We start from the raw sequence: 21330 nt of genomic DNA, 5'->3' as shown, positions 1-21330 counted from the left end.
GGGGGCCTTCGGGCCCAACCGACGGGCCCAACCGGCGGGCCATCCTACCGGTCGGTCCTAGCAGAGGCCCCTGGTTCAACCGATGGGTAGAATCGGTGGGCCCTACCGGGGGCCCCTACCCGCCGGTCCAAACCGGTGGGTAGGACCGGTGGGCCAGACTGCCCACCTGTCTGACCCACCCGTGTGGCCCCGAAGGTGATCCTTATGTCCGATTGGACCCAAATCGGATGTGTGACCTTCTTTTGACGCTCTAAACATGATTTTGTCATCGGATCTCATTAATTTTGATCCTAAAATGGTGAAGTACTAACCCCGCTCAATTATGTTAGGTTCACCAAATCCGACCCGATTCGTACCGGATCTCACCCGTACCAAACGAGAATCCTTGTACGCTACAAGTAAGTGGGGAGAGGACGTTTGGCCTTGTTTCAAGGCATTGTTGGCATTCATTTAATTATATATAGTCATGCCATCATGAATATGCTATGCAGATTAGTCATTCCTCACATTGTTGTGCATATGTGCTATGTTACTTTCTAAATGCCAATTGAATGTGGACATCATGGTGCATGTTGCATTGATAGACTAGATGCCGTAGTCGGCTTGGAAACGAGTGCATTGGTGGCCCGTGGAATGGGACACGGAGGCACTATGCAATCGTACTAATGTCATATAGGAGCATGCGGTATTAGAATTTTCACCATCCCGTGCTACGACCCTTCCCAACAGGGGTTAAGGTGTTGGGTTATCATTTGGGGGGAAGCAGTGGTCGCGGTTGTCGGGTCACTGTGGCGGTTAGACATAACGCCCGACGGGTCATGTAGGACAGTCGGCAACCCCGGTGGTACATTCAAGAGGGCCAATCGTACTACTTTTAAATTGCTGGAGTCAATACCTTTATTTTCAGTCATTTACATTTCTGTTGAGAGCCGGTGGATGGCATTGTCTTTACGTTTCTGAGTACTCACGGTGGGCCTTCTCCGACAGCCCTATGGGCGTATCGCGGGAGGGAGTTCGTGGCTCGTACCCGGAGTATACGTGCACTGTGGCTGTAGTAGTACTAAAACCAAGGACTTAGTAATGTTGCTTAGGTGGATGTGATTTAAAATGTATAGCATGGCATGTAGTGCATATGATGTGTTTTGATGTGTGGACTGTTGTGTGGTCCATCTTACCACTTACTGAGCTAGTGAGCTCATCCTATGCGTACACCCCTTTTTAGATGATTTTACAGGTCATACATCTAAGGAGTATGGGGTGGGTCCCATAGTCGAGGTTCCTGAAGAGGACTGGTGGACCCCTGAGGAGTTAGAGCACGGCACTGACTGCTCGTGCGAGAGTTGTGCTGCGGGACAGCAGTTCTGAGGCCGAGTTGAGCTCCACCTTTGAGGCCGTGCTGATCTCCACTTCTGAGGCCAAGCTGAGCTCTACTATGTGATGCCGAGCTGGGCTCAACCCTTGATGCCGAGCTGAGCTCTAGCCTTGTTACCAAGCCGAGCTGTGTACTCTGATTGTTTTGGTGGATTCCCTTATGTACTTGATATTTGAATTTTATTTTTATTGTGTAAATATCATGCCTTCGGGCCCAAATGTATATAATTATTATATCACAATTCGGGTATCAAGTATTATAGGATTATTCACAGGTAAAACTTAGTCTTCCGCTGATCTGATGAGCTTATATTAGTTGTGATTATGCTGTGGTGGAATACAGTATTTGATGATCCTGGCAGGTTTGGGTTAACCGGTGTTAACCCGGTCACGGGCCCGGTTCTGTGAGAACGGGGTGTGACACTCTTCCTGTGGGAGTAATCAAATTTTTCGTCATCTTTTCTCTTTTCTTTCTCCCTTTTTTTTTTTTGCGTCCCTTCGGCCTTATTCCTTCGGCTTCGGCTTTGGTTCTATATGCGATCGAGACCTTCGGTTAACCGACGTGAAGACCTTCTGTCAGTTCTGCTCGGCCCTGCCCGAGCCCCCAACAGAGGTGAGGACCTTCGGTTAGGTCCGTTCGACTTTGGTCGAACTCCCAACTGAGGTGTGGACCTTCGATCAGTTCGGCTTGGCCTTGCCCGAGCCCCCGATCGAGGTAAGGACCTTCGGTTAGGTCCGTTCAACCTTGGCCTGAACTCCCAACCGAGGTGAGGACCTTCGGTCAGGTCCGTTCAGCTTTGGCCGAACTCCCAACCGAGCTGTGGACCTTCGGTTAATTCAGCTCGGCATTGCCCGAGCCCCTGACCGAGGTAAGGACCTTCGGTCAGGTCCGTTCGGCCTTGGCCTGAACTCCCAATCGAGGTGAGAACCATCGATTAGGTCCGCTTGGCCTTGGCATGAGCCCCCAACCGAGGTGACAACCTTCGGTCAGTTCGGTTCGGCCTTGCCCGAGCCCCCGACCGAGGTAAGGACCTTCGGTCAGGTCTGTTCGGCCTTGGCTTGAACTCCCAACCGAGGCAAGGACCTTCGGTCGGGTCCATTCGGCCTTGGCCTGAACTCCCAACTGGGGTAAGGACCTTCGGTCTAGTCTGTTTGGCCTTGGCCTGAACTCCCAACAGAGGCAAGGACCCTCAGTCAGGTCTGTTCGGCCTTGGCCTGAACTCCCAACCAAGGCAAGGACCTTCGGTCCGGTCCGTTCGACCTTGGCCTGAACTCCTAAAAGAGGTAAGGACCCTCGGTCAGGTCCGTTCGGCCTTGGCTTGAACTCCCAACCGAGGCAAGGACCTTTGGTCAGGTCCGTTCGGCTTTTTCCTGAACTCCCAACCGAGGTAAGGACCTACGGTCAGATCGATTCGGACTTGCCCTGAACTCCCAACCGAGGTAAGGACCTTTGATCAGGTCCGTTCGGCTTTTGCCTGAACTCTCAACCGAGGTAAAAACCTTCGGTCAGGTCCGTTCGGCTTTTTCCTGAACTCCCAACCAAGGTAAGGACCTTCGGTCAGTTCGGTTCAGCCTTGGCCTGAACTCCCAATCGAGGTAAGGACCTTCAGTCAGGTCCGTTCGGCCTTGGCCCGAGCCGCCGACTGAGGTATGGACCTTCGATCAGGTCCGTTCGGCCTTGGCCTGAACTCCCAACAAAGGTGAGGACCTTCGGTTAGGTCCGTTCGGCTTTTTCCTGAACTCCCAACCGAGGTAAGGACCTTCGGTCAGTTTGGTTCGGCCTTGGCCTGAACTCCCAACTGAGGTAAGGACCTTCGGTCATGTCCGTTCGGCTTTTGCCTGAACTCCCCACCGAGGTAAAGACCTTCAGTCAGGTCTGTTCGGCTTTTGCCTGAACTCCCAACCCAGGTAAGGACTTTCGGTCAGGTCCGTTCGGCTTGGCCTGAACTTCCAACCGAGGTAGGGACCTTCGGTCTGGTCCGTTCGGGCGCAAACCTCGAGGATTAGTACTCTGTGACGTGGCGGCGCTATTAATGCTCGAGTAGTTGTACCGTTTTTCTTCCATCTATATAGTGTGGGGGTCCATTTGTGGGGCACTTTTCTTTTTCCCTCGAAGAGCCTTCCTTCGGTCTCAGTGTTTCCTTCGGAGAGCTTACCCTCGGTCTCGGCTTTCCTTTAGTTTAGCAATACTTCGAAAGTAAGTTCCATGTCTTGTACGTCGGGCTACAGTCCGTCGTCCTCCTCCGAGAGGATAAAGTCTAACCGTAGGCGTCGGAGTCCAAGGGAGGTCCGACGGATGTCCTCAGACTCCACCAATTTTCCCTTTGCCCGTGACTCATCGTCTGCGGCCTCACCGTCTGGGTCAAAGGGTGGCTTAAACGGTGCAGGATTTAGGGAGAGGATGCTCGATTCCCGAGCCCAGACCCAGGAACCCTTAGAGGTGGAGGCTCTCCATATCATATCCACCATGGATGAGCCGGCACTGGAGGAGCTGAGGGCCTCCTTCGGTATCTCGGATGCTTTCGAGCTCCGACTACCCAGATCGTCTGATCGAGCTAGCTATCAGAACTCTGAAGAGCTGTGCTTGTATAAGGAGGCGTTTAAGGCAGGCCTTCGGCTTCCCCTCCGTCCCTTCTTCGCCCGAGTGTTTCAACACTGCGGGATTTTTCCGACCAGCTGACGTCGAACGGATGGCGGCAGGTTCTCAGCTTCGTCGTCCTTTTCTCAAGGCACTAGAGGCCTCTCTCCCTCCCTCTCTTCATCAACTGCTTCTTCCTTCAGGCCTGTAAGGGGCTTTCAGGCTGGTACTACTTCTGCCCCTGGAAGGACCTTCGGCTGCTGAGTGGGTACCCGACATCGATCCACGGGTGGAAGGAGAAGTTCTTCTTTGTGAGGTCGTCCGAGGGGGTGCCCTTCGGCACCGTCTGGGATATCCCTGACCTGAGGGAGGTGAACTCCACCCCTGCCCTCTTCGGGGCAAACGCGGAGTCGTTGGCGATGGCGAAGCGATAAGAAACCTACACTCCAGTCGAGGCCGACTGCCTTAAGTCCGACACCATACTGTTCAGATTCAGGCTTAACCCAGGTAAGTTAGGCCAGCCTAAGTTTATTTCCCTCTGGCGTCAATGTTTCGTACTAACTCCTTTCATTTCTTCATGCAGTGTAAATCTCCAGGGCCGAGGCCAGGGTTGCTGCAGCGACGAGGCAAGCCCAAATAAGGGAGGCCAGGGCGCGGGATGCCCAGCAGCAACAGAGGCCGAAGAGGAAAGAGAAGAAGGGGCCTCCTCCGAGACTCCAAAGAAGAGATCTAGGGGCGAGGGACCAAGCACCGAGGCAGTCCAGGCCCTCACTGCTCCGGGCCATGACATACCTGCCCAAGACTCCTCCCTCGTCGCAGACTTAAGAAGCATGAGGGTGGGGAACGTGAGGGCCGAAGTTGGATTTGTCCCTCAATGGTCGGTCAAGGAAGACGACACGTTGGCAGTCGGGCGTGTTGCTCGTGAGCTGGTAATGAAGGGCAGTCTTCCTCGAGATGCCGTCGAAGCTCAACGACAATGGACGGCAGTTATGATAACCAACGTCTGCATCTTCATGGCCGCGGTAAGCTTCGGTCCTCTAACCTTTGTTTATTTATCATCACAAGATTCTGACCATCGGTGTCTTATGTAGGCCTAAAACCAAATGGGTCAGTTGGTGGTTCGGGCTGAAGCTATGGGCTGAGATCTCTTAGTTGTCGAACGAGAGAAGTCGGTCCTGGAGAATGAGCGTTCGGTTCTCCTCGAGAAGGTCGAGCACCTGGAAGAGGAACTCCTCCTTACGAGCCAGGAATGAGATTGAAAGTTGGCAGAGCTGAAGGCTCAGATGAAGGCAAGGGTTCAGGAGGCCGTGGCCCGAGGGGCCGAGAGGTATAGGTCCTCCGAGGACTTTCGCGAAGAGATTAAGCGTGCCATCGCCCCTGGGTTCACTATAGGTGCTACCGAGGTCTGAGACTGGGTCCTCGAGCATTACCTAGGGGTCTCTTTCGAGGACAGCGGGCTCATCTTCGAAGAGGAGTGTATTGAGGCGGCCCCATCAGCCACCGAGGTTGTCGATGCCGACGATGGAGGCTGCAGCGAGGAAGGTGAGGTTCAGCCACAACGCGAGGTCCCTCTGACTCCCGGTCACGATGGCTCCGATCAGGAGACCCACCATGTCGAGGATGAGGCTATGAATCCGACGGATGCCCCTTGAAGCCACCTTGGGTCTCGGCTCAGCCTTTGAGCTCTTTTTGTTTTTGATATGAGCCTTTGGGCTTCTTCATGTAACCTCGGCCTTCGGGTCTTTTCATGTACTCTTGGCTTTCGGGTCTTTTTTATGTAATCTCGGCCTTCGGGTCTTATCAATGAATGTATTTCCCTTCGTATGCTTCGACTTCCACTTTTTCGTGTTCTTTCGGGTAAGGTGATCTTTAGCCCGTAGGTAGGTGCAAGAAGGTGGAAACCCATTGTTGCCAGCCTAATGATCCGCACGTCTACTATAGCACGGCTCGGTCCCAGTCCCTCAGCTTATCTGAGAGGTTTTTCAAGTCTGAGGGCTTTGGACTTTTAAGGGATCTTGAACAAGTGTGGTTTTCACCAAGTGGTATGTTCCCCCTCAGCTCCGGCCGAAGGGTCTTTTAAACTCGTGTTGATCCGAAGATCTAGCCGAGGGCCGATCCTTCGATCGTCATCACTCCCTACCAAATTGAGGACCTTCGGTCAGGTCCCCTAGGCCATTGGCCTGAGCCCCAAACTGAGGCGAGGATCCTTGGTCAGGTCGACTCGGCCCTTGCCTGAGCCCCCAACCGAGGTGAGGACCTTCGGTCAGTTTGGCTCGGCCTTTGCTTTAGCCCCCGATCGAGGTAGGGACATTCGGCCTGCTCGGCTCGACCTTTACCTGAGCCCCCAACCGAGGTAGGGACCTTCGGTCAGCTTGGATGGCCTTCACCTGAGCCCCTGACCGAGGTGAGGACCTTCGATTAGCTCGGCTCGGCCTTTGCCTGAGCCCCCGACCGAGGTGAAGACCTTCAGCTGTATCCATTCGACAGAGTTAAGGTCACCAAACAGTAGAATTCCTCTCAATTACCATAAACTAGCTTTCGTATTTTTCATGAATAAGATCCTTCAGAGTTTAGGATGAGGAATTACAACTTAAAAGTGCATAGGAGCAAAAATTGCAAAAATTACAAAAACAAGTGTGCTTGCTACTTCACTACTGATAGAATTTTCTTAAGTTCTCAAAGTTCCACGATCGGGGTACCCTTTCTCCCCCCGTAGTCTCCAGGTGATAGGATCCTGGTCGTATTACCCTTGAGACTCTGTAGGGACCTTCCCAATTTGGAGCTAGCTTCCCTTGATGTCTCGGGGATACTTCAGCCCTTCTGAGGACGAGGTCACCCATTCTGAACTCATTCTTTCGAACTTTGGTGTTGTAGTGCCTCGCAACCCTCTGTTGGTAAGCGACCATCCTTTCTTGCGAGGTGTCCCTGACTTCGGCCAAGAGGTCTAAATTCGCTCGGAGCCCTCCATCGTTTTCCTCTTCATTGTAGTACTGAATCCGATAGGTTACGACCCCTATCTCCATTGGAAGTACAGCTTCAGTGCCGTAAGTTAAAATGAAGGGTGTTTCTCCGGTGGCCGATCTCTCAGTTGTGCGGTAGGCCCAGAGGATGTGGTGCAACTCATCTGCCCATAGTCCTTTGGCGTCATCCAGTCTCTTCTTTATTCCTTGAAGCAATGTATAGTTGGTTACCTCTGTCAGCCCGTTGGTCGGTGGATAACTGACAGAGGTTTTCCTATGGTCAATACCGAGGGCATCACAGGACAAGCCGAAGGTCGGGTTGGTGAACTGAGTTCCATTGTCCGTTACCACAACCCGAGGGATTCCAAATCGATAGACTACTGCCCTCTGGAAGAAGTCCCTTACGTTCTTTTCGGTTATTGTCACCAGTGCTTCAGCTTCTGCCCATTTCGTGAAGTAGTCTACCGCCACCATGACAAATTTCCTTTGTCTCGTGGCTAGGGGGAATGGGCCCAGGATGTCGATTCCCTACATGGCGAATGGTGTTGGGCTCGATAGAGATGAGAGCTCGGTAGAGTGTAGCCTGGGAACGGGGGCTAACATCTGGCACTTGACGCATTTCTTGACTAATGATTCCACGTCCTTCCTCATTGTCGGCCAGTACAGACCCTGCCTTAGCACTTTATATGCCAATGCCCGGGCTCCCAGTTGTTGGCCGCATATCCCTTCATGCACTTCTCGAAGTGCGTACTTTCCATCGGCGGGGTCCAGACACTTGAGATATGGCACGGTGAACCCTATTTTGTACAGTGTCTCATCCTTCATGAGGAAGCATGCTGACCTCATTCGTACTTTCCTTGCCTCGTCCCTATTCTTTGGGAGCTTTCCTTCCTTGAGGTTTTCGGTTATGGCATCCATCCAGCTATGGCCGTGTTCGCCTATAGGTAATATCTCTCGGGGTCTTTCGGTACTTGGCTGTGGTAGCACTTCAAAATACACCGATTGTCCAAGGTTAGTGAAGTCAGAGGTGGCCAATTGCGATAGTGCATCTGCACTAGCATTCTCTTCCCGTAGCACCTGCCTTATCTCGAAATCCTTGAAGGATGTTATTCTTTCTCGCACTGTCTTCAAGTACCTAGCCATCTTTTGTTCCTTTGCTTCGTAGTCTCCATTCACCTGTCATACCATGAGCTGTGAGTCGCTATGCACCACCATACGAGCTGTACCATTAAAGCCCGATCCAGATTAATTCTGGCTATTAACGCTTCGTATTCTGCTTCATTGTTGGAGGCGTCGAAGTCGAACCGTAGGGCGTATTCTATCTTGAAACCCTCGGGGCTGACCAATATGATTCCTGCGCTGTTGGAAGCGCCATCCACATACAATGTCCAAGCCTTTTCTCCTTGGTCCTCGACAAACTTATGGGGATCATCAGGGAGCGTCGTCTCGGCGATGAAGTCTGCGAGGGCCTGTGCTTTAATTGCAGTTCTCGGTTTGTACTGGATGTCGAATTCTCCCAACTCTATGGCCCAGTTTACCAGGCGACCGGACATATTCGACCGCTGCAGTATCTTCTTCAGGGGCTAGTCTATGAGTACACATACCGTATGTTATTGAAAATAGGGCCTCAGCTTTCTTGCCACTATTACCAGGGCATACACCACTTTCTCCATCTTTCTGTATCTTGTTTCGGCATCTAGTAGGGTTCGGCTGACGTAGTATATTGGCCGTTGTTACCTTCCTTCTTCCTTCATCAGTACTGTACTTACTGCCACTGCTGATACAGCAAGGTACAGCTGCAAGGTATCCCCGGTGTTTGGCTTCATCAACAGTGGGGGTGCGACTAGGTACTCCTTTAGTTGTTCAAAGGACTTTTCGCACTCCTCTGTCCATTCGAACTTTTTGGTCCCCTTCAGTGCTTTGAAGAAGGGCAGGCACCTGTCAGCCTACCGAGACATGAATCGCCCGAGGGCGGTGACCCGACCTGTTAGCTCCTGGACTTGCTTCACATTCTTGGGTGACCTCATATCCCGAATGGCTTTTATTTTCACCGGGTTGGTTTCAATTCTCCTCTTCGAGACAATAAAGCCGAGGAACTTTCCCGAGGCTACTCCGAATGCACACTTTATCGGGTTCAGCTTCATGTTGTACCGCCTCAGCACCTGGAACGCCTCTTATAAGTCTTGAATGTGTCGTTCTGCCTTCAGGCTTTTTACGAGCATATCGTCCACGTACACCTCCATAGTTTTTTCGATCATCCCCTTGAAGATTTTATTCACCAACCTTTGATAGGTGGCCCCTACGTTTTTCATCCCGAAGGGCATGACTTCATAGCAGTACAGTCCTCCCTCGGTCACGAAGGATGTTTTCGGGACATCAACCTCTGACATCTTGATTTGATTGTACCCCGAGTACGCATCCATGAAGCTCAGCGCCTCGTACCCTGCCATGGCATCAATGAGGAGGTCTATCTTCGGCAGGGGGTATGCGTCCTTCGGGCAGGCCTTGTTCAGGTCGGTGAATTCGATGCAGATCCTCCACTTTTCATTTGCCTTCGGGGCCATCGCCACGTTGGATATCCACTCCGGGTATTGGATTTCGTGGATGAACTGGGCCTTCAGCAACTTCTCTACCTCTTCGTCTATTTTCTGTTACCTTTCGGGGGTGAAAGTCCTCTTCTTCTGTTGCACCGGCTTCTTCATCGGGTTAACATTCAGATGATGCTCTATTACCCCTTGGTCTATTCCAGGCATGTCTGAAGCCGACCAGGCGAAGAAGTCAAAGTTGTTTCAGAGGAATGAGACGAGTTTTTCTTGTTGTTGCCTTGGCATTGTAGCCCCGATCTGGAATTACCGAGCGCTATCCCCCTGTTCGGCCTCGACTTGTACCAGATCCTCAATCGGTTCCCCCCATTGATAACTGACGTCATCGCGTAGATCTTCTATTGGGAGAGCCTCGCCCGCCTTTTCTCTTCCCCACAAGGTAGTGGCGTAGCACCTTCGGGATGCCTCCTGATCCCCTCGACATTCCCCGACACCGTTCTTGGTTGGGAATTTCATCTTGAGATGGGGTGTGGAGACGACAGCCTTTAGTAGGTTCAAACTAACCCTCCCTAGTATGGCGTTGTACGCTGAGGTAATGCCTACTACCAGGAAGTTGATCATGATTGTTACTTGGCGATCTCCGGTGCCAACTCTTGCTAGCAACTCAATCGATCCTTTCACTTTTACTGGGACGCCAGAGAATCCCTGTAACCGGTGTTCGACTTTCTTCAACTTTCTCTCGTCCAGGTCCATCTTCTGGAAAGCCTCAAGGAATAGGATATCAGTTGAACTGCCGTTATCCACTAAGATCCTCTTCACTCTGTAATCCGCTACGGTCATGGTGACTACTAGGGCATCGTCACACGGGGTGTGCACCCCTTCCAGATCGTCATCTGAGAAGGAAATAACCATCCCCATCCTCGCCTTCTTGTTCAACCATTCAGCCACATGCACGCTTCTCGCATAGGCTTTTGCTTTCTTGGCCGAGACTGAACTTTCTCCAGCAGCTAGGCCTCCATAAATAGTCGTTATAACTCTAGTTGGGCTCTTATTTTCATCTCGGAGGCGATGGTCAGCTTCCTCGGGTGTCTGGTCCCTTCACCATTCCTGATTACCTCTGCGGGAAGGCCCCCTTCTTTTATAGCGACCTCTGCCATCTCTTCGACGGTTATCCCTACGGTCATTACCGTCTTGGGCGTCCTCCTTTTCGCGATCCACGAATCGACCTAGATATCCTCTTCGGATTATTCCTTCTATCTCCCCCTTGAGGTGCCAACAATCTTCGGTGTCGTGGCCGTGGTCTTTGTGGAAGTGGCAATATCTGTCCATATTACGTCTCTCGGGGTGCCATCCCATCTTCCCTGGCCACTTCATGGCTCTGGCATCCGGGGAGTCCTTTATCTGCATCAGTACATCCGTTCGTCTCCGGTTCAGGGGTGCGTATTTCTCGAACTCCCTTGGTGGACTGGGTGCCCAACCACGCTCAGGCTTTCGTCTTTTGCCTTCTTCGGAGGGTTTGCCGTCGTCCCTTGAGATCCTTTTTCTTCCCGTCTTCCTTTCGGTTTCTTCATCGGCTTGAAGGGTTTCTTCCATCTGGATGTACTTATCGCATCGAGCTCTCAGCTTGGCCAGGTTCCTAGGTGTATACTTCGCTAAAGACCTTTTCAGCTCCTTATCCTTGACGCCTCCCAGTAGGGTTGTGAACTCTTCTTTCGGGTCTAGACCTCTGATCGTGATCTTCTCTTATTGGAAGCGCTTCATGTAGTTCCGTAGTGATTCCCCTTCATGTTGCTTGATGTTGGTCAAGTTCAACGTAGTCTTCTGAAGGGGTTGGCTGCTAGAGAATCCCTTCACGAAGAAATAACTTAGGTAGCTGAAGCTGTGGATTGACTTCGTCTGCAGACGGTTGTACCATAGCCTTGCTGCTCCTCTGAACGTCAATGGCAGGGCGCGACACATAATATTTTTTGAGACTCGATGGAACTGCATAGCGACCTTGAAGCCTTCCAGATGATTGATGGGGTCCCCAGACCCGTCGTAAGTGTCATACTTTGGTAGGCAAAAGCCGATTGGGAGCGAGTCCCCCATGACCTCATTAGCTAGAGCCGTGTCATTAGTGAGGTCTGGCTCGCTGGCTCCCGTCTGATTCTCTGCCACCTTCTTAATCTCATCTTTTAGGTCCAGGATCATCTGCTTTAACCCCAAGTCCTCGTGTCTCTACTCGTCTCCTTGGCGTGGTTCCCCATGTCAGTCTTCGGCGGCACGTCGCGTCCTTCCCCTGGGTGTGGGACTTTCCCTCATTGCTCGGTTTCAAAGATTATGACCAGACCTTATCGATCCTGTACTGCTCCAGTCCTCGTCTCGAGCTCTCTCATGCTGGATATGGGGGCCTCGTGGTGCTCCGTCGGTCTTCTAGAAGACAGCCTTGGAGACCTCCTTCATTGCCTCGGCAATTCGGTCATATTTGTCCTGGAGGGCTTCGAACTGCTCCCTCGTCACATATTCCTGTGCTCCAGGAGGGGGCGGAGGATTACTATCTCCGCGCACTGAATATCTGACGAAACGCTGGTACCTCACGAAACCTTCCCGGTCATCGTTCCCCCTTTCTCGTCCAATTTCTGTCGAGGGAGGGTGCCCTGCTGAAGGTTCCTCCTCCCCCATGTTCATGTTCGATGCTGCTCTCGTCTTCTTGTGATTGTAGGTTCTCCCCACCATTACTGTCGTTCCCACAGACGGCGCCAATCTGTTGCTGCCGAAAACCCGTATGAGTTGATTCTGCACAAGCACAGACGACAAAGGCCCGGAGCTTTGTCCGGGGTTAGTCCTCCGATGCTCAAGTTAGGGATCGGCCGCACAGTTTTTGTTACAGGAGTAATGGTGTGGGTATTGATGCTTACCTTCTTCCTTCCTCTCGGGCCCTCTTGTATAGCTCTTAGGGTTTAGGGTTTCCCTTTTCCTTGGAGGAGTCCTCCTCGGGTCCACTTCCTTTCCTTTTAGAGTCCTACTCGGATATGTCCTATCCCCTTCGTGGGGATATTCTCTTCACGCAGTTAACGTGGTAGAGTCCTTGCAGCCTCTATCAGGTGGGTGACACGTGTCCAGGTGCGCGACGCGTGTCCTTACCCTACTGGGCAGTCAATTTGGCGTTATCAGATTGTAGGCACAAATTCTCTAAGCATTAGAGAATGTGGCACAATTCATGGATTTTTTTTTATTTATTTATTTCGAAGTTTGTATCTATGTGACGCTAAGAAACAAGAAATCTTTTTAAATCTTTAAAGAAAAAATCTGAGCATATAATTTGTGTAACATAAGCTAGCACCTTATGGGTCTATCCCTCTCTTTCCCCCTCTCTTGAAATGACCCCTGCTCCAATATCCTGCTTCGTCTCATGCCTTCATTGGTGCCACCCTTTAGCCTATCTTACATCAGCAGTGTGCTTATCCCTCGAAAGATCAACATATATATTTTTCTTCTATTTCAATCTTCCATGCCCATACAAAACATATTAAAATCATTTATGCACGAACAAGTTCAAAAAAGTCTTCTTGATGTTCAATTTCTCTCCTCCAAAGATCAATTTACTGATATTCTCAAAAAACCTCATTCTTGTTGCTCGATTCAAGCTGTTGAGAGATGAGTTCAATATTTCACTTGTGGGGGAGTGTTAAGGCCTCCACATCAAGATTGCAACATCAACCTTCAGTCACAGCTATTTACTCTATTTTGTTGTACTAGTAGCAAACTATATCTCAAACTATTATTTTCAAATCTTTCTGGAACATGTAACAACAAAAAGAAAATAAAGACATCCTCTCCTCATGACAACGGCGAATGAGACTATTTAACATTATTTAAGATCTTTCTATTTTAATTCTCAAGAACTTATCTTCTCTGTGTGCCACTAAACCCGTTTGTATGATCTCAAGCCTTGTGCCTCATTCACTTCTCCCTTCAAATGAGTGTTAGTTTGATGATCGATTTGATTGGCTATATGCTACAAACTATATATTGTCACAACCAACAAGCCTTAAAACTTAACCCTTCCTCCTACCTTCAGCATTGACATTAGCATGAGAAGAAGAAAAAAACAAATCCGAGGTCTAGATCAAACATCTTCTAAGAAGTAATTCTGCACACTCAGTGGCCAATCAATAGCAATAATCTCTTCTTCCTTCTTCACTGCAGCATTAGCAAGAAAGTCCGCTATGGGGTTGGCTTCCCTATAGCAATGAGTTATTTACCATTCGATCCAAACCCGACCAACAATCTTATCTCTTATTTACCATTTACCTCGTCTCCTGAACTGTGTCTCAATCCATGGTTGCTTCATCTGTTAGCAACTTTCTTTCTTTCTCATTACCATCACAAAGATTTCCCACCATGAAAACAAGAACTCAAATCATCTTTTCTTCTTCATTTGTTACTTCTGATTCTTCTTTTCCTACAAATAGACAAATAGCATGTTGAGTATGGAATCTAAATCGATCACCCTCTAAGGACAATATCCAACTTCCATATAGTCCCTAAGGTAAAAGATTTCATTTGGAGATGTGCCTCTGAGGCTTCAGCTGTTAAACAACTCCTCTTTCACCATAATTTGGCTGATAGTTCTATCTGCCCTATTTGTAAGTCTTCTGAGGAAACAATTGTTCATGCTCTTTTTTTGTGTCCTTTTGCGGCAACTTGCTGATCTGTCTCTCCCCTCAGATTTAACACCTTAGAATTTAATGGTTCTTGCTTCAAAGATTGACTGAGTTAGTTGTTTGTAAAGTATAATTAAGGACATTCCCCATCAAAAGGATTTTGATTTTGTTTGGTTTGCTCTCTTGTGGCAGATATGGAAGACTAGGAACAGAGTTGTTTTCGACTTTGTGGAGCCAAATCTTTTATGTACTATATCTACTCTCAACACCTCAATTCAGGAGGGCATGCTTCACCTATCCTCTAGAGTGGCGGGTGCCCTGGTTGGTTCTCTTTCAACCTCTCCAACTCCTCCTTTTCCCTCCCACCTGGTTCTGTTCTCGGATGGGGCCTGGTCTGCGCATCTCTTGAGGGGCAGCAAAGGAGTTATTATCAAAGATTGCAACAGGTGTTTTGTTGCGGGGAGCTGCAAAACAAGCTTCTCTTTGTTTGTAGTTAATGCTATCTCAGGAAACCTGAACTCTTTAGACTGAGCTGCTAGGGTGGTTGTTGAGGACATTTGTTCTCTTGTTTCTCTGTTTGGTGCTGTAATTTATTTTCATATTTCCCGGTCCTCCAATAGAGAGGCTCACCTGCTTGCTAAGGGAGCTTTACATCTAGGTCTTTCTCATACTTGGTGGGGCTCTCCCCCATCAGTTCTGATTCCATTTGCACCTGTTTCCCTCCTCAATTTTTGCTTAATGAATTATTTTCTTCTATCCAAAAAAAAAAAAAATCAATCATCCTCTCAAGAAACCCTTGGATTGCCTAAGAATTTCTTAAAGATATTGTAATGAGGTTCACAACAAGACACCCAAATCTCCATTACTAACCAAAAGCTATGAAGAGAATTAACCATTGTTGTTCTTCTCAAGTCGTTGCTTCAGAATAAAAGAGAGAGAGAGAGAGAGAGAGAGAAGGAAGATGCCAAGTAGAGATTCCAATTTCTCTTTCCCATTCATTGTATTAGATTTTTTTTTTCCTTCACTTTTTTACAATACAACAAAAGAGTAAGATACAATAGATTGGACGACCAAAACTCCAGGCCAGATCAGATTCCACCATTTCGACCTACTTCACCAATAGGGACCAGATTTCAAGCCCATGAAGTTGAAGAAAGCTCCAGATCGTAGAAGCTTATACAATAATCCACATAAAATCTAACAAAGAAAAAAAAATGGGGGGAAACCCCCAACCAAGCAAACGATTCATTACCAAGATAAACAATTATTTTCTTTATCTATATTCTTTTGATTGAGGGAGAAGGGAGAGTGGTAGAGTTGACTAAAGGGGAAAATGGAAGAAGAAAAAAATTTGAACCAAACCCAGATGCATAAATCTATTGAAGCATTTGGTTTGTATTCGCACGTTTGGGGACGGATTCCCCAGAGGGACGCTTTGAGGAGCTCGCTGCTGGGTTCTTCAAGTTCATCTTCATGTTCGTGCTTTTGAGGGTGAGCTTGAGGAGAATGGAGAAGTAAGTCGTGGCCCTAGTGGGTTTGGTCCGTTTGAAGATGATGTTTTGGATAAGAGGTAAGTAGAAGAGTCGGGTTTGGGTCAAGGTGAGGGTGTCGGGTAGGTTAAGTGTGTAAAAATGAGGGATCTCTCCATGACCATTGGAGTCTAAGGGCCCGTTTGATAACGTTTCTTCCGTTTCTATTTCAAGAAACGGCAGAAACAAAAATTTCCGTTTCTAGAAACAGAAACGGAATTGAAGGTGTTTGATAAGTCATGTTTTTAGAAGTCGATAATAACCAGTGAAAAAATGGCCACAAGTCGTTTCCAGAAACGGCGAAACAAGTTCAACTTGTTTCGCCTGGGTCGTTTCTTGAACCATAAATAAGTAGAAATTTCTATTTCTATTTTGAAAATAAGTGAAACGAAACAGTTTTATCAAACGCTTTTTGCTCTGTTTCTGCTGTTTCTGGAAACAGAAACGACAGAAACGTGTTTCTTGAAACGTTATCAAACGAGCCCTAAGAATCTACATGTTGCACTCCCAACGCTCTCTAGGTGCTCTATGGGCGATTCCCTCTATAGAGAGGATCCCGATCCTGATCCCAATTTGGTACCTTAATCACGACTATGAATTATCATAGTTAATGTAATGGTACCTTCATAAACAAGTTATTACCTGCACATTCTTACGGTAGTAGCAGGGGGATCGATCTGCCTGAAAATCGGTATGACTATACCATGACCTGTGGACTGTTTTGATTGCTTATCCTTTTCATGGTTTGCACCTGCAATACCATATATGTTGATATATTGCTCGCTAAATAGAAAATTTTGAACCATTTGTAAAGTTTGCCTCGAATTCTTGACCCGTTTTGAAGATTGACTCGATCTGACATATTTTGGTGGCGACCTGAATGGAAAGTTTTCTTAGATCTGTGATGTACTGTTGTCTTGTTGAGAAAGTCATTATATTTTGGGGGTTTATCGAGCTAGGGTTTTAGGGCGAGTTTTCTCGCTACTGCTTGGGTGTAATCTCTCTTCTGCGTAGTGAAACATCTTCTTCTTCACCCGAGGACGTAGCACACCACACTGGTGTGTGAACCTCGTTATATCTCTGTGTTGTGCGGATCTTTTGTCTATTTATTTTCTTATTTCTTGGTATTTGATCTAACACCATCAATTAGTTGACTTAAACTCTGTTGCAAAGCAGATACCTCCTCTGTAAGCTGGGTTTTTGGAATTAGTGTAGTATCCATAGTCCATATCAATATTATCCAACACCAACATTGATACCTAACAAATACTGGATTGATGGTACAATACAGGTATAGGGTAAAATGGTCAAAATACGAGAAAGACCATTACATATCTATGCCGATTCGACTCCAATTCTCCAATTGTCTTTACATAGACATAATTCATGTCACTTTTTTCCCCTTAAATACAGAATTTGTCCTTTTTTTTTTTTTTTTAATTGAAAACATGGGACGTCCCAAAATCTGTTGAGGCCAAGCTGGGTTGAGCTAATCAGAGCTTGGACAAGCTAGGCCCAATTATTAAATGGGAAACATAAAGCCATGCCATGCTCAGCCCATATTCATTAACTCTGTTCCTGCCATAGTTAGCAAATTCGGATTAGGGAATTATTCGGGCGGAGAATTATTCGGAATAATTCGATTGATTAATATAAGGATTCGGTCAAAAAAGCGGTCAAAAAAGCTTATTGGGTTTTTTTTTATTGTTTTTTATTTTATTTTTTTTAAATAATGTTTAAGTGGACCGAATAATTCGGTTTAATTCGGATTCGGTCCGAATTATTCGCGTTTTATATTCACTTTTGAAAAAATCGCGAATTTTAAAGAATTTTATTTTTAATTCGGATTTGGTCCGAATTTTTTATAAAATTCGGAAAAATTCGGTTCAGCCGAATTGATAACACTGGTTCCTCCCACAGTGGCTACAAATCTACTCTGTTTCTGACTACAGATCAGACTTGGGTTCACCAGCCATAATGTAGAAACAACACTGGACTTGAAGGGGATCGAGGCTTTCTTTTGGTTTGACTGTCAATTTCATCCAAGAACATGGAATCTTACTTCGAAACGACAGTCAGTTATCCAAGCAAAACTTGGATTTCTATTATGGCAGCAGGGTTCACATTTCCCTTTCTGATTTTTACTGATAACTCTAGTTATCTCTCCGCGTTGCAATCACAACTCTCTTATTTCTTGAAATAGGAACAAGATGAGAATTTTCAAGAACTATTAACCATTTAAGTGATTCAATATTATTTATAGGAACTCACACATACAATACAGGAAAAGCCACAATCCTCACTCAACTACGACAAGAAGACTAGTACTAGACCACAAGTAATAATGCAGGTCAAGACACAAACGACATGGAACAACCTGGTTGGGTTTTTATAAAAGCAGCATCCCCATAGACAGAAAGAAAGAAACTGCAGCAATAGCAACTCCCAATCGAATCATCAATATAGCCAAGGATGGAAGCTTGTAGTGTATAAAGATACCTAACAAGTAGACCAAGGAGGCTAGCATGAAGGCAAAAAGACTGAATCGAAGCAGCGACGGAACATGTGGACGTTCTTGATAGTACAACACCACAAGAGGTGTTGCAGCTGCTAACCAGATACCGATATCCATCCTTGCTAACTTGATATGGTCGGCTTCAGAAGAGGAAGAAAAACTAACAAGGGGTGGTGTTGCTTGGATTTCTAGATCAACATCAGGAGGAAGGGGTAGAGGATTTGCAATTCCTTCCATGTTTTCTTTAGAACTTCCTATAGCTCAAGCTGTGGCTGAAGAGTACGTGAACTTGGTTTGCTTTTGTGTATTTATAGAAAACATGGAAATAAGATATTGTAGGGCATAGATGAAGAGAGATGGAGAAATTTCTTGTCACCTACTATTACTTTATTGACCCACATCTTATAAACAAGTGCTTCTCCACAAAGAAAGTAAGAAGTTGCATCCATTGGTTTCATCATCGGGTTAAACCGATGCATGATAGAAACCTTGTGACTTGTCATTTTTCTTATATCAATACATTTTCTAAGTCTGGTGTGTACAGATAAACAGATATTTGGAATCTTCTCCATTTGAAAATGATGGATTTTAAAAAGATAGAGAAAAGGTTAGAGGTCCAGAATAGAAGTCCCTATCTGTCCACACAAAGGTAGTAGAATCTTCATTTTCAGAATTTGTATGGGTCAAGAAGTAAGTAATGAATGAAGAGATGATGAAATAAATTACTAGACCTATGACTCGATAATGAACCAAATTAAAGAAGGTGTTGCATGGAACCATTGAAGAGGTTTCCTTGTATTGTTCCTTACGGAGTACGTAATTGAGGTGGGCCATAGGGTTGATGGTGACAAAGGCGTTTAGTAGTTCTTGAACTGGCACTTTAAGGCTTATTATCCCACATAAGTTTGTGAGTCTTCCCTCATTATTATTAGGAACACCATGAGTACTGCTACGGTTGTAGTCAAGTTGTTACAACCTTTGTGGTAGTCAAAAAAGAAATGAAATCTAAATGGGTATTTTATATTATAATTTAAGAGAGTATTTGTGGACTCTAACTAGGGAGAAGTGAATTATTCCATTTCTTTGACTGCTAATAGATTGAATTGACTTGATATCAACCAGAACTGATCCGTGTTTTTTGTCCTTAGGTAATAGAACTGATCCGAGTTGATTCACAAATCTCTCTATCTGATGAAATTACCATTTCTCTATTTCCGACTCTTAAATCCTTACCTTTCATGGTCAGGAAAATAGTTGAGAAATAGACTGAAAGGAAAAATCACATGATTTCAACCCCAGTATTTCCTCCACATGCAATATGCACCAAACCGGCTATTGATTGACTATTGACTATCTATTTCCTCCACAAATTCTTCAATGTCAGTAAAGAGAGATATTTAATTAAATGCTTGGATCAATATAGGGACAAATGTCATTAAAAAGATATCTTTTTAATCCGAATATTACCTAGGCCTAGGAAAGCCCTTAAAATTTAATTAAGCATATGAAAAACAATAAAAGATTACAAGGGGGACATAATCCGCCTTACCCAACCGTAAAAGGAAAACAACACTCTCTTTCACTAAAAAGATCATTTGTATTAAAGAGAAAAAAGAAAGAAACAATCGGTTCGACTCGAAATCGCGCTAATTAATTAGTGGGTAATGTATATTTCGTCTGGACTCTTACTATGGTCAAACTGAAGCATATAATAACATTCAATCCTTTTCTTTCTCATAACTATAGCCGGATGCAGCAGCTGGGACCCTTCCCACATGAGTTGCATCTTTCCTACGCCCACTAAAGAATTCTTTCCTAAAAGAATATATAATAACTTTGGACCAAGATACATCACATGTTGAATTACTATAATATACTCGATAGGAATAAATAGTTAATTTAATAATAATAATAATAGTATACAATTTTTATACGATTTGAGGCATCGAACGTATTCTTCCATTGTGTGTCTAATTAGGCTTGTCAGCAAGTCATTTATTAATAGTGTCAAGTGTATGTTCTTATCCCCTCCTCTGTACTACTTAGAAATGTAAAGTGCAATGACAATGGGCAGAGTAAATGAAACTAGACTCAACAAGAGAAGACACTTTTATGTTTACACTATCAATTTTATTCCCCATATTTAATGAAAAATAGAACCGGAACCCTTTTGCTTCAACTTTTTATTACTTTCTAATATTCCTTCATTCGCAGACCACGGTGTAGGTTGGAGAGAGAGAGAGAGAATTACAGAAATCAGGTGAGTTAATTCATATGTGCAAGGTTTTTCATCCAAAATTTTCATTGTTATTTAAAAGAAATCACGAGACAATTGAGCTCTGTGAGATACTTTATCTAATGGAAGTTACCACTAATTGTAACATATCTAAATATATAAATATATGATCTATAAGTGATATGAAGCAAAACTATGAAAATTGACAAATAAAGTCTCAATAATAGGATTGGGGAGCTAAAAAATAATTTTAAAGCAAAATGGATCTTTTAAAATAAAAAAAGTGATAAAAAAATTAAGCAATAAAAAAAATATATAAACGTTAAATGTGTGCAATAGCCATAAAATAGGGGGGGAAAAAAACTCATTGTGGAAGTTAAATATGCAAAAAAAATGCGACTGTAAACTTAAACATGTAAAAATCTTAGTCAGTCGCTGATAAATGATCTTTAATAGTTTAAAATGTGTTTTGTTTCAGATTAATATAAATTCCTAAGAGTTCATAATCTCGGTTATTGGATTGTGATAGATTGTAGCTGATATTGATCTAGATTGCCTTGAATCAGACTGGATCAATGATTTTATCCATTTTTAAAAAAGATGTTTTTATTGCCATTTTACCCTTAGATTGTAGATCAGTCTAGACTCATTGATATGGGTGAACCCACTTATCCGAGATTACCAACCATGAAATCGACCCTCCGCTACTTTCTTCCCCTGATCAGAAAATTCCTTTCATAAAAAAAATAATGAAGTGAATAATAAGTTTATGCTTGATAAAAATGAAAAAATAAAAATAAAAAATTGATGTTTGTTAAAGAGATTCTTAAAAAAAAATTAATAAAAAATAAAACTAAAACACAATTCGAGGGAACAATTGTGAGGACTTCAAATAACTAAGTCCTCAACTGGCCACATAACTGATAAAGCCTTTTTTTTTTAAGAAATTACT

This window comes from Macadamia integrifolia, chromosome 11, assembly GCF_013358625.1.
Source record: "Macadamia integrifolia cultivar HAES 741 chromosome 11, SCU_Mint_v3, whole genome shotgun sequence".
Classification (NCBI taxonomy): Eukaryota; Viridiplantae; Streptophyta; class Magnoliopsida; order Proteales; family Proteaceae; genus Macadamia; species Macadamia integrifolia.
The sequence above is the reverse complement of the archived record's forward strand: the minus strand, read 5'-3'. Positions refer to the sequence as shown.